General features: G+C 44.9%; 1 non-coding gene across 1 annotated transcript; it reads right to left on the reverse strand.

Annotated features, from left to right (window-relative positions):
* Window positions 1-969: 969 nt before the first annotated feature.
* On the reverse strand, window positions 970-1061 carry trnar-ucg (transfer RNA arginine (anticodon UCG)). The gene is given in 2 exon segments: window positions 970-1005; window positions 1025-1061. It is a non-coding gene; the product is annotated as a tRNA-Arg (tRNA).
* Window positions 1062-10646: the final 9585 nt, after the last annotated feature.

Consider the following 10646-nt stretch of genomic DNA (forward strand, 5'->3'; position numbering starts at 1 on the left):
ATCAAAAGAGAAAATGCTGGAAAATCTCAGCAGGCCTGGCAGCATCTGTAAGGAGAGAAGGAGCTGACGTTTCGAATCCAGATGACACTTTGCATGGAGTTTGCACGTTCTCCCTGTTTCTGCCTGGGTTTCCTTCAGGTGTTCCGGTTTCCTCCCAGTTTCAACAATGTGCAGATGAGGTGGATTGGCCAGACTATATTGACCCTTAGTGTCAGGGGGATTAGCAGGGTAATTACGTTGTGGTTACAGGGTTGGGGAGGGATATTCTGTGAGAGAGCCGGCGCAGAATCAGTGGGCAGAATGGCCTCCTACCGCACTGTAGGGATCCTCTGCCTCCTACACAGCCTGCCTTAAACATTCAACACCTATTCCCGAATCTCCATGCTCGCAGTTAATAGAACCATAGACAACCATAGAAAATTACAGCTCAGAAACAGGCCTTTTGGCCCTTCTTGTCTGTGCCGAACCATTTTATGCCTAGTCCCACTGACCTGCACTTGGACCATATCCCTCCACACCCCTCTCATCCATGAACCCGTCCAAGTTTTTCTTAAATGTTAAAAGTGACCCCGCATTTACCACTTTATCCGGCAGCTCATTCCACACTCCCACCACTCTCTGCATGAAGAAGGCCCCCCTAATATTCCCTTTAAACTTTTCTCCTTTCACCCTTAACACATGCCCTCTGGTTTTTTTCTCCCCTCGCCTCAGCGGAAAAAGCCTGCTTGCATTCACTCTATCTATACCCATCAAAATCTTATACAGCTCTATCAAATCTCCCCTCAATCTTAGAACCATAGAACCATAGAAAATTACAGCTCAGAAACAGGCCTTTTGGCCCTTCTTGTCTGTGCCGAACCATTTTATGCCTTGTCCCACTGACCTGCACTTGGACCATATCCCTCCACACCCCTCTCATCCATGAACCCGTCCAAGTTTTTCTTAAAATAGAACCATAGAAAAATAAAGCGACCGCGACAGGACTCGAACCTGCAATCTTCTGATATCATCGTCATGATAACCACCGAAATCAGACGCCTTATCCATTAGGCCACGCGGCCAACATGCTCCAGGGAATAAAGTCCCAACCTATTCAATCTCTCTCTGTAACTCAGCTTCTCAAGTCCCGGCAACATCCTTGTGAACCTTCTCTGCACTCTTTCAATCTTATTTACATCCTTCCTGTAACTAGGTGACCAAAACTGTACACAATACTCCAAATTCGGCCTCACCAATGCCTTATATAACCTTACCATAACACTCCAACTTTTATACTCGATACTCCGATTTATAAAGGCCAATGTACCAAAGGCACTCTTTCCGACCCTATCCACCTGTGACGTCACTTTTAGGGAATTCTGTACCTGTATTCCCAGATCCCTCTGTTCAACTGCACTCTTCAGAGTCCTACCATTTACCCTGTACGTTCTTCTTTGGTTTGTCCTTCCAAAGTGCAATATCTCAGAATTGTCTGCGTTAAATTCCATTTGCCATTTCTCAGTCCATTTTTCTAGTTGGTCCAAATCCCTCTGCAAGCTTTGAAAACCTTCCTCACTGTCCACTACACCTCCAATCTTTGTATCATCAGCAAACTTGCTGATCGAATTGACCACATTGTCATCCAGATCATTGATATAGATGACAAACAACAATGGACCCAACACCGATCCTGTGGCACACCACTAGTCACAGGCCTCCACTCAGAGAAGCAATCCTCCACAACCACTCTCTGGCTTCTTCCATTGAGCCAGTGTCTTATCCAATTTACTACCTCCCCATGTATACCCAGCGACTGAACCTTCCTAACTAACCTCCCATGAGGGACCTTGTCAAAGGCCTTGCTGAAATCCAGGTAGACAACATCCACCGCCTTCCCTTCATCCACTTTCCTGGTAACCTCCTCGAAAAACTCTAATAGATTGGTCAAACATGACCTACCACGCACAAAGCCATGTTGACTCTCCCTAATAAGTCCCTGTGTGTCCAAATATTTGTAGATCCTATCCCGTATCACACCTTCGAATAACTTGCCCACCACCGACGTCAAACTTACTGGCCGATAATTTCCCGGATTTCTTTTGGAAGCTTTTTTAAACAACGGAACAACATGAGCCACCCTCCAATCATCCGGCACCTCCCCCGTGAATACTGACATTTTAAATATGTCTGCCAGGGCCCCTGCAAGGTCAACACTAGCTTCCCTCAAGGTCCGTGGGAATACCCTGTCCGGTCCTGGGGATTTATCCACTCTGATTTGCCTCAAGACAGCGAGCACCTCCTCCCCTTTAATCTGTAAAGGTTCCATGGCCTCCCTACCAGTTTGCCCTATTTCCGTAGACTCCATGCCCGTTTCCTCAGTAAATACGGATGCAAAAAAACCATTTAGTATCTCCCCCATCTCTTTTGGTTCCATACACAGTCTACCACTCTGGTCTTCAAGAGGACCAATTTTATCCCTCACTATCCTTTTGCTCCTAACATACCTATAGAAGCTCTTTGGATTTTCCTTCACTCTGTCTGCCAAAGCAACCTCATGTCTTCTTTTAGCCCTCCTGATTTCCCTCTTAAGTAGCTTCTTGCACTTTTTATACTCCTCGAGCATCTGATCTGTTCCTTGCTGCCTGTACATTTCATACAACTCTCTCTTCCTCTTAATCAGTGTTACAATCTCCCTCGAGAACCAAGGTTCCTTATTCCTATTTACTTTGCCTTTAATCCTGACAGGAACATACAAACTCTGCACTCTCAAAATTTCTCCTTTGAAGGCCTCCCACGTTCCATTTACATCCTTACCAGAGAACAGCCTGTGCCAATCCACACTTCCCAGATCCCTTCTCATTTCATCCAATTTGGCCTTTTTCCAGTTCAGAACTTCAACCCGAGGACCAGATCTATCCTTATCCACGATCAGGTTGAAACTAATGGCATTATGATCACTGGATCCAAAGTGTTCCCTCACACTCACATCCATCACCTGCCCTAATTAATTTCCCAATAGGAGATCCAATATCGCATCCTCTCTAGTTGGCCTCTATATACTGATGTAATAAATTCTCCTGAACACATTTTACAAACTCTACCCCGTCTAAACCTTTAACATTATGCGAGTCCCAATCTATATGTGGAAAATTAAAATCCCCTACTATCACAACTTTGTGTTTCTTGCAGTTGTCAGCTATCTCTCCGCTGATTTGCTCCTCCAATTCTCGCTGACTATTGGGTGGTCTATAATACAAGCCCATTAATGTGGTCATACCTTTCCTGTTTCTCAGCTCCACCCATAGGGCCTCTGTAGACAAGCTCCCTAATCTATCCTGCCTGAGTACCGCTGTAACATTTTCCCTGACCAACAATGCCACCCCCGCCCCCCCACCTTTTATCCCTCTGCCTCTATCCCGCCTGAAACATTGGAACCCTCCTCTGCCTCTATCCCACCTGAAACATTGGAACCCTAGGGGTTAATGTCGTAACTTCCCCTATGTACCTTAGTTCAATATGTTTTTTACATGTCTCTTACACCACTCAATCTCATGTGCTGCAAAGAGAATACACTCCAAATTATCCAACGAAACCTTGTAGCTAAAATCTCTCATCGCTGGATCCAAACCAGTAAATCTCCTTTTCTCCCTCCGACGGACCCTCACACAATTTCTAAAGTGTGGTTACCAGGTCTCGTTGTGATTCTAAAACAGCCGCAGTTGATCCGAGCTTTATAAAGATTGATCATAGCTTCCCTGCTTTTATATTCAGTGTCCTCATCGATGAAGCCGAAGATCCAATCCACTTCCTGAACAACTCTCCCAAGATCTCCTCTCACGTTCAAAGATCTCTCTGAACCTCAGGTCCCTCTGATCCTGCAATCCTGTGTAGAACTGGACCATTCAGAGTGGCAGGGTGGCACAATGATTGACACAGTGGTTAGCATATTGCCTCACATAATTAGTCCCGGGTTCCATTCCAGTTCACTGTCTGCTTTGAATTTGCATTTTCTCCCCATGTTGCATGTGTTTCCTCCCTGGATTCCCACACACAGTCCAAATATGTGCGGGTTAGGCTGATTGACCATGGATTGAATGCATAGTGTCAGTGGGATGAGACGGGTAAATGTGTGGGGTTATTTGAATAGGGCCTGGATGGGATTGTAGTCAGTACAGACTCCTTCTGTACTGCAGGAGTTCTATGTTCTGTTGCCTCTTTCCATCCCTTCTATCAGAATGCAGCACTGTTCCTGACTGAGATGAATAATGTGTTAATGAATAATGCTCAGAATGCAGCTTCTGTTTCTCCAAACCGGAATTTACAAGGATTTTTGGTACTGATACATTATCTAGCCGAGCAGACTCTGTCTCTGTCTATCCCTCCACCCCCTCTCATCAACTCTATATGAAGGCTGAACATTGTTTAGCGTCTAAATGCACATAATGTGTATCTTCATCTGATCAAATAGAATTCAGCTTGTGAACAAGATCATCATTTCAACCAGTTCCGGGGTAACCCAGGCACAGCTCTGATTGGCTGCAACCCCCTGAATCTGGGGAACTGACACGTTGAACATCGCCGGCCTCAGAGGCTTTAACAGTTACTGAGCTGGGAAACTCCAACTAATCCCCGATAATCCACAGCACAGAGCGAGAGAGGAAAGCCTGCCCTGGGAGCTGTCAATCTGAGACACAGTTTGACTTGTCAATGTGCAAATGTGAATATTGTGTCAGAGAGAGTGTGCTAAAGGGGCGGCTGGGTTAGACTAACGTTACTGTGTTTGTGTGTCCGCCCTCAGCGCCGCATTTCGCCGTCCTTCTTGTGTCAAATCGCAAGATTTCCTGGCATAGGATCGCGCTGTTCCCTTGCTCAGGTCTGAAGGGAAAATTTAATGGAAAATATTCGTCGACTGCAAGATTTCAGTTGGCAAACGGAGAATAAGTCAGCGCTGGACTGAGAGAGCGCGATCAATGCAGCAAAGAGACTGGTTGAAATGGAAATTGCTGCCCGGAATTCGGATGGAACTTTCTCAACAGGAAATATTCGGATTTCGGTCACAGAAATGATCAGTCAAAGAATGTGAAGTGTCAAGTTTTAATTGTAATGGGATAGATTGTGAGGAGAGACAAACACAGAGAGGCTGGAGAAGCGGAGAGCTGACAGCAGCTTGTCTCTGCTCCGTCCGCTCTCTGTCTTTAAATTGCTCTGTACCGCCACCACTGGTTTCATTTCGGATCCAGTTCAGGCTCTCACACACATTTTCCACACACTCTCGGATGTCATTGTTTAAAAAGGGCTGCAGGGAAAAGCCTAGGAATTGCAGGCCAGTGAGCCTCACATCTGTGGTGGGTAAGATGTTGGAAGGTATTTTGAGAGAAAGGATCTACAGGCATTTAGTGACGCAACGACTGATTAGGGACAGTCAGCATGGCTTTGTGAGTGGAAAATCATGTCCCACAAATTTGATTGAGTTTTTTGAAGGGGTAACAAAGGACAGTGAACTTGATGTTGCCTACATGAACTTTAGCAAGGCCTTGATAAGGTACCACATGATCGGTTGTTGCATCAGGTTCAATCTCACAGAATCCAGGGTCGCTAAATGGATACGAAATTGGCTCGATGACAGAAACCAGAGGGTGCTTGTAAAGAGCTGTTTTCAAACTGGAGACCTGTGGCCAGCGGTGTGCCTCTGGAATCGATGCTGGGTCCGCTGTTATTTGTTATTTATATTAATGATTTGGATGAGAATAGAGGAGGCACGGTTAGTCAGTTTGCAGATTACACCAAGATTGGTGGCATAGTGGAGAGTGAAGAAGGTTATCTCGGATTGCAGCGGGATCTTGATCAATTGGGCCAGTGGGCTGACGAATGGTATATAGAGTTTAATTTAGATAAATGCGAAATGATGCATTTTGATAGAATGAACCAGGACAAGGCTTCCTCAGTTAATGGTAGGGCGTTGGGGAGAGTTACAGAACAAAGGGATCTCGGGGTACAGGTTCATATCTCCTTGAAACTGGAGTCACAGGTGGACAGATTGGTGAAGACGGCATTCAGCATGCTTGGTATCTTTGTCAGAACATGGAATACAAGCGTTGGGATGCCTTGTTGAAGTTGTACAAGACCTTGGTAAACCTACACTTGGAATACTGTGTACAGTTCTCGTTACCCTATTATAGAAAATATATCATTAATCTAGAAAGAGTGCAGAAGAATTTTACTAGCATCCTTGTAAATTTTACTAGCATCTTTACTAGCATCTAAGACTATTTCCTCGGGTGGATGGAGCTATTACAAGGGGGCATAACTATAGGGTTCGTGGTGGGAGATATAGGAAGGAAATCAGAGGTAGGTTCTTTACGCAGAGAGTGGTTAGGGTGTGGAATGGACTGCCTGCAGTGATAGTGGAGTCAGACACTTTAGGAACGTTTAAGCGGTTATTGGATACGCACAAGGAGCACACCAGGATGATAGGGAGTGGGATAGCTTGATCTTGGTTTCAGATAAAGCTTGGCACATCGTGGGCCGAAGGGCCTGTTCTGTGCTGTACTGTCCTATGTTCTATCTAACGGGACTTGATGGTTTGAATTATAAGGAAAGGCTGAATAGATTGGGACTTTTTTCTCTGGAGCGTAGAAGGCTGAGGTATGATCTTATAGGGGTCTATAAAGTAATGAGGGGCATAGATTAGCTAGATAGTCAATACATTTTCCCAAAGCTCGGGGAGCCTAAAACTAGAGGGCATAGGTTTAAGTTGAGAGCGGAGAGATACCAAAGGGTCCAGAGGGGCATTTTTTTTCATACAGAGGTTGGTGACTGTCTGGAACAAGCTGCCAGAGGTAGGAGTAGAGGCGGGTATAATTTTGTCTTTTAAAAAGCGTTTAGACAGTTACAGGGGCAATATGGACATAGAGGGATATGGGCCAAATGCGGGCAATTGGGACTATCTTAGGTGTTTTAAAGAAAAGGGCGGCATGGACAAGTTGGACCGAAGGGCCTGTTTCCCTGCTGTAAACCTCTATGACTCTATGACCCTGTCATCTTGTCGGCTTGGTGCATATTGCACCAGAAATATATCATGTGCGTAAACAAGACAACAACTGCTTTCTGAACGAGCTGTCCAGCTCGGTTCAATCTGTCAGAAATTATTGGACGTCTTTTAAAGCAACATCGGTTTATTTGCAATATTCTCTAATCTCTGAATATATACCATCAATTTGTCGCTTGTGTATGGAATCCTGGGAAAAGCGAGCACTTAATCCAGACATCTTGAAGTCAATTCTAACATGGAATTTCCACTGATGTCTTATTATTCTCAAGAATCCTCTTTCACTAACGTTCCAATATGACTATTCCTCCCTATTTTTCACGTGCTCCTTCCATTCCCAAACTGTTATCATCAGGAATACCGAACGCCCAGCTTGTTGCAATATGTTTGAATGAACACGATGTCATTTCATCTTAGCAGCATTTTGAAATTCTCATTCATTCAATGTATTCTGGTGAAATGCATTTCTTATGCCATTACGTAAGAATCTTACTCTGACATGAGACCTTGTTTTGCTCTTATGCTGCTCTGTTTCTTTCCTCTCACGTCATGATTTTTCTCATGAAAGTTACAGCACAGAAGCCATTCGGCCCATCTTGTAGATGCCAGCTGAGAACACCCTGGCGCCCATTCCAATACCAACTTCCTGGACCCGGCCCATAGCACAGATCCAGATCTTCATAGAAAAAAACCCATGAAAATCACGATTTATTCTCGTGTGCTGCCCTGGAGAAGTCAATTAAACATTTCAAATGGCTAGCACTGCGGGCAGGTTTCCAACCTGCGCGCGGAATCCCCACTCTGTTTCCGGTCCAACACCTTAACTGCTCGGCCACCGCAGCGGTTTATCTGAACGAATGATGGAACCACTTCAGAAACGTTCATAGTAACTTCATCAGGCATCTAGATTATGCAGAGCACAGTGTGTGAGCTGAAACCTGATCGCCTCCCTCTTTTTGGTGTCTTTATCTTTGATTGAGAATTCATTTATTAGTTCAGAGACATTTCGTCTATTTCAATATTTTTTTTCAGTATAAAGAAATTGAAGCCGAATTTAACATCCGAAAAAAAATCACATTAAGTCCATTTTAATTCACAACCGGCAAACATTGCTTTCGAACTGTTTGTGCCCACATGCTTTGAAACGCAAGAAGCCGTGGATAAGGTGACAAATGATGAATACAATGGGTGGGAATTGAACCCGGGTCAACTGCTTGGAAAGCAGCAATGCTCACCACTATACCACCATACTGACCAACTGCACCCGCTCCAAATAGATTCACAAAATTTCTGAACAAACAAGCGCAACTGAGCTATGACAATCTCTGAAAGCAATATATTACCATCTCTTCAAGAATCAATTTGCTGTAACTAATTCAATATGAACCGTTTCAATGTCAGCCCTACGCATGGCCAGTTCTCAAACAGGCATTGACTGGTGAGAAGTTTTAATGTTATCAGAGAACAGTCATCAATATTCTCAGGAAAGTGAAACTGCCATCCCGAACTTCATAGAGTACGAACAGTACAGAAGGAGGCCATTCGGCCCATCGATCCTGTGCCAACAACATGCAGGCCCTATCCCAGTAACCCCACGTATTTAACATGCTAATGCTCCTGATACTAAGGGCAATATAACTTGACCATTCCACCTAACCCGGCGCTAATTTTCATGGCGGAACGGCCGATTCTGGAAAGACAAAATCTGCCACTAGTGCCGCAAATGAAACCAAGTCTGCTTTGGAGCTTCTGAAACCACATGTTTTCAGAGTGGCAACTCCTACCCAAAGCTGCTGTCCTAATTTGAATCGGTTGTCAGCTCGAGTTTCTCATTTGGATGAAGAATACGGAATGGTGCTGGACTATTCACCCTTCAAACCTGTGGAACTCTGTGTCTTACCTTCACTTGGTCCCTGATCCTCAAAATAAGTGATCAGTTCACCCTCAATCAGTCAAGTCGGAGACAGAGTTTCAAATGTCATAACAATAAAGATGGAATGCAAATCGATTTGTGCAGAGATATTAAACATTGACGTCGCTGGTCAGGATGGCCGAGCGGTCTCAGGTCACAATCTCCGCTGGAGGTGACAGTTCAAATCTCACTCCTGACCTTAATTTTTCATTCGCGAGGCACCATCCAAACCCAAGAAATCTCTCACCTGGCAGCACAAGGGCAGCAGACGCAGAGAAACAACGACCCGCTCTAAGTTGCACTCCGAAACCCGCATCATCTTGACTTGGAAACATATTGCTGTTCCAATGGGTCACAATCCTGGAAATTCCTCCCGAACAGCAGTGCATGTGCTGACACCACATGGACTGCAGTGGCTACAGAATGAATTCATCGCCAATTACTCAAAGATAATTAATTTGGATAATATGTGCTTCCCGGGTCAGCGACACACATATCCCGTTTAAATGAAATATTTTAAATAAATCACCTCGCGCCACAGAATGGCCTGCAGAGGAGAAAACTGTGTGTATGAATCACACCCTGAACACGGCTACTTTTATAGCAAATGTGGGTCTGAAAACAGGAAATGGAACCAGCTCAAGATAAACCGCTTAACGTTTAGCGGAAGAGTTTCACTGAGTGATGTGGGCAATTCCCTCTGATGTGTTCAATGTCAGGGGAAGGCAGATTTGAAAGGTTTACGGGGAAATCGGTGCAGTCTCAATGGGCCGCTGTAGGATTCAATTATTTTTCTTTCATGAATCTATCCGAGATCCCATAGCATCTGTGGAGAGAGAAACGGTCGTTCCCGTGAAATGTCTGCATTCGGAATGTGAACTGTCTCTATTTTCACAGTTACGTTCCAGATCTGGGCGTATCTCTTTTTTCACAAATACTCCTGAACACATTTTACAAACTCTACCCCGTCTAAACCTTTAACAGTATGCGAGTCCCAATCTATATGTGGAAAATTAAAATCCTCTACTATCACAACTTTGTGTTTCTTGCAGTTGTCAGCTATCTCTCCGCTGATTTGCTCCTCCAATTCTCGCTGACTATTGGGTGGTCTATAATATAACCCCATTAACGTGGTCATACCTTTCCTGTTTCTCAGCTCCACCCATAGGGCCTCTGTAGACAAGCTCCCTAATCTATCCAGCCTGAGTACCGCTGTAACATTTTCCCTGACCAACAATGCCACCCCCCCCCCCCCGCCTTTTATCCCTCTGCCTCTATCCCGCCTGAAACATTGGAACCCTCGAACATTGAGCTGCCAGTCCTGCCCTTCCTGTAGCCAAGTTTCACTAATGGCTATAATGTCATATTTCCATGTGTCTACCCACGCCTTCAGCTTATCTGCCTTCCCCACAATACTCCTGGCATTGAAATAGACACACCTCAAAAGATTATTTCCACCACACTCAACCCCTCCATTTGTGATTTTGCTTGAACTAACCTGTCTTTTTACCCCTGCTCCACTATCTGCTCTGGCACTCTGGTTCCCATCCCCCTGCAAATCTAGTTTAAACGCTCCCCAATAACACTAGCAAATCTCCCTGCAAGTATATTGGTCCCCTTGTAGTTTAGGTGTAACCCGTCTCTCTTGTACAGGTCCCACCTGCCCCAGAAGATGTCCCAATGATCCAAGAATTGGAAACCCTGCCC

This window comes from Mustelus asterias, unplaced genomic scaffold (genome assembly GCF_964213995.1).
Source record: "Mustelus asterias unplaced genomic scaffold, sMusAst1.hap1.1 HAP1_SCAFFOLD_35, whole genome shotgun sequence".
Taxonomy (NCBI): domain Eukaryota; kingdom Metazoa; phylum Chordata; class Chondrichthyes; order Carcharhiniformes; family Triakidae; genus Mustelus; species Mustelus asterias.